We start from the raw sequence: 3,778 nt of genomic DNA, 5'->3' as shown, positions 1-3,778 counted from the left end.
GAGGGCAGTGCTGTCGCCCAGCCTGGTGAGCAATGTGCCTGAGTGACAAGAAAGAAGTGACTGAGCTGGGAGGAGAGCTACCCCAAGCTCATTCCCGGAACCACCACATGATACTGTGGGGCATTAGAGGCTGGGCTGGGGTGACCTTTCTCCCCAGATGTGGGGCTCAGCCACTGGCACAGTGTGTGTGTGTGTGTGTGTGTGGAGGGGGGTGAGCTGAGGAAGGGAGCAGGCTACAAGGCTCCCTAGTTTGGAACTAGGGATGAGTGACGGGTTTTGTTTCCAGAGGCAACGAATCTAAGGTTAGTTTCCCAGGCAGCATCTGAGCAGCACAGTGGGTCACCCCGAGGAAAAGGAAGGCTGCCTTCATGTGAGTGAGCTAAGCGACCGGTCCTGTGTTGGGACCTCACTGACGTTATTTAATCCTCAGCAAAGAGTCACGAGTCAGGGTTCTAATCGCCCTCCAGCAGATGAATACAGAGGCTCACAGCGAATCAGGAACTTGCCCAAGGAAGCACGGGACCACCGCCCCCAGAACTGGAAAGCTGCGGCTTCACTGTAAGCACCGGACGCAGCCTCCAGGGGGCGCGCGGCCACACTCTCCTGGTCCTCTGGCCTCCCTCTCTCCTGGATCCTGTTCCTCTTCCCAAACCCCATCACTCCCTCCCCTCCCTGCGCCCGGCGTCCGGCTTCCTGCTTAACTGGAAGAAACAGAGCCTCCCAGGCTGCCCCCCAATCCCCCGCGAACTGCATCTGTGCAGACACTCCTCCTCCCCGACCCCCTCTCCCCCCTCCGCCGTGGCTGACCTGTCCTTGGTCCTGACGCCAACCAACCCTTCCCCATCCTGCAAGTCTCCTCTCGGTCTCCTGCATGGTCCACGGCCGCCTTCCTTCCCCGCTGGACCATTCCCACCTCAGAGGAACGCTTTTCTTTTGTGGGTCGTTTCTAGCGTATTTTACATCCAAGCGGGTCGTTTTTTAACTGTTCCTCCTCTAAACAACACGAGTTATTCAGTAATAACCATTGTTTTCTTGATTCACTGTCTAGTTTCAAAAACAACTAACAATTAAAACAAGAATAAATTTTCATAGCAAAGCTATTCAAATTCAGTATATTTCATGACTAAAATTTTCACTTATCAAACCAAAATATTGCACCTTTCAGCTTGCACTCTGCTGTTTAAATTTTAAACACAAATAAAAACTTCAATCAGTCACACAAAAATGACAGAACTGAAGTAACTCAAGTTCTGTTTTTAAAAGTATACATTTCTAAGTCCACGAAGATCTGTTTGACAATCTCTCTGCCATTCTCTGAGCTCAGGGACAACTTCCTAGAGCGACTGCAAAAGTCACCCATTAAAAGCAACAAAGACTCCCGCACACAGACACTGTACCCACCTGCTTGGCTGGAGGCCTCCGATTAGGCTTAGGCCAAGGATGGCGCATTTAGGCATGAATTTTTCCACTCTTCCCTTTAGAGACCTTGGCAGACATTATCATTCAGTCTCCATGACTCACCAGCCACTGCTAATTCATGGAGTTGGCATGTGGAATGACATTTATTTTGCCATCTTTAGTTTTAAAATGTTCAAGCCCTGGCTGGGTAACCCAGTTGGCTAGAGTGCTGTCCCCATACACCAAGGTTGCAGGTTTGATCCCAGTCAGGGCACATACAACAATCAACCAATGAATGGATAAACAAGTGGAACAACAAATCAACATTTCTCTCTCTCTCTCTCTCTCTCTCTCTCCCCTCACCCCCACTCTCTCCAATCAATAAATAGCTCGACCGGCATGGCTTAGTGGTTGAGCATCGACCTATGAACCAGGAGGCCATGGTTCGATTTCTAGGTCTCAGGCTCAGGCCCCAGTAGGGGGAGTGCAAAAGGCAGCCAATCAATGATTCTCTCTCATCAGTGATGTTTCTATCTCGCTCTCCCTCCCCCTTTCTCTCTGAAATCAATAAAAATATAATAAAAATAAAATCAATCAATAAATAAAATAAAAACATTCAATGTATACATTTTTAAAAATAGATATTTTTATTCAAACTAGCCAACCTTGCGATGTTCACCCTGCCCCACCTGGTCCTTCCGGGCAGCCCAGGCCTCCCCCTGCTCCTGTCTTCCTGACCACCCTGCTGTGTCCCCCACGGGGCCCTTCATGCGTGCCCGCCCCCTGTCCCTGGAAGCTGTGAGAACAATAATCTCTGTTTTCCTGAGCCGATCCTCTGTCTTCTCTGGAGGCCACACCTGACTGATCATCTCATCAAAGAACACAAAGCACTGTGGATAACAGTCATTATCCACTAACTTATCATGTACTTAAGGCCATTTTAAGTTATGAAAACATCATAATATACATAAAGAAAAATATGTATGACTAGAGGCCCAGTGCATGAAATTCGTGCATAGGTAGGGTCCCTAGGCCTGGCCGGCGATCAGGGGTGATCGGGGATCTCACCGGCCCCGCCCCTGCCACTGCCGCAGGTCGGCGCCTGTGGGCTGGGGGAAGCTCCTGCATTGAGTGACTGCCCCAAGGTCGTCAGTGTGCATCATAGAGACTGGTCATTCCGCCGGTTGTTCCGCTGTTCAGTTGATTTGCATATTAGGGTTTTATTATATAGGACAGGCTCAGTTAGTTGAGGGCAGAGCAGAATTTGAGCATAGGGATTTGCATATTAGGGTTTTATTATATAGGATAGGCTCAGTTAGTTGAGGGCAGAGCAGAATTTGAGCGTAGGTGGAATTATTCAAACTAGCCAACCTTGTGATGTTCACCCTGCCCTGCCTGGTCCTCCCTGGACAGCTCCAGCCTTCCCCTTGCTCCTGTCAGTAATGGCTCTGTGCTCGAGGGCTGGTCTCCGGTCGCCTGGAACCTGGCCCTGGGAGCCAACCTTGCGATGTTCACCCTGCCCCGCCTGGTCCTCCCTGGGCAGCTCCAGCCTTCTCCTTGCTCCTGTCAGTAATGGCTCTGCGCTCGAGGGATGGTCTCGGTCGCCTGGAACCTGGCCCTGGGATGGACGAGGCACAGGGATGTTGCCGGCTGGGGTGTAAGGCCAGAGAGAGGGGGTCTGGCTCAGACCTGTTAGTCTGCACATGGGGGGCGGCTCCTGGCTGGGCCTTTTGCTGCCTCTAAGAATTGGCAGTCTTTCCCCAGCCAGGAAAGTCTCTAAAGATAAAAAAACATCGTAATATACAATAAGTAGAATGTATATGATATGCTCATAAATAGAACTTCTAGGTTACATGTTCTTCAAAGCTTCCATTGCTTCCCTTTAAAAATGTATGTATGTATGTATGTATGTATTTACTTATTTATTTTTATCCCCACCCCCCATCCCACCACTGTCCTCCTCTCTAGCAACCATCAGCTTATTCTCTATATCTATGGTCTGTTTCTGTTTGTTTTTTTCTTTCTTTTAGATTCTACATGGAGGTGAAATATTATAGCATTTGTCTCTGTCTGATTTATTTCACTAGCATAATATTGTCTATGTTCATCCATGCTGTTGCAACGATTTCCTTCATTTTTATGGCCAGGTAGTATTCCATTGTGTAAATGTACCAAAGCTTTTTTATCCACTCATCTATTGATGGGCACTTGGGTTCCTTCCATATCTTGGCTATTGTAAATAATGCTGCAATGAACATAGGGGTGCATATGTTCTTTCGAATTAGTGTTTTGGGTTTTTTCAGATAACTACCCAGAAGTGGAATCACTGGGTTACAAGGCAGTTCCGTTTATTTATTTATTTATTTATTTATTTATTTAT

This window comes from Myotis brandtii, unplaced genomic scaffold, assembly GCF_000412655.1.
Source record: "Myotis brandtii unplaced genomic scaffold, ASM41265v1 scaffold1627, whole genome shotgun sequence".
NCBI classification, from domain to species: Eukaryota; Metazoa; Chordata; class Mammalia; order Chiroptera; family Vespertilionidae; genus Myotis; species Myotis brandtii.
The sequence above is the reverse complement of the archived record's forward strand: the minus strand, read 5'-3'. Positions refer to the sequence as shown.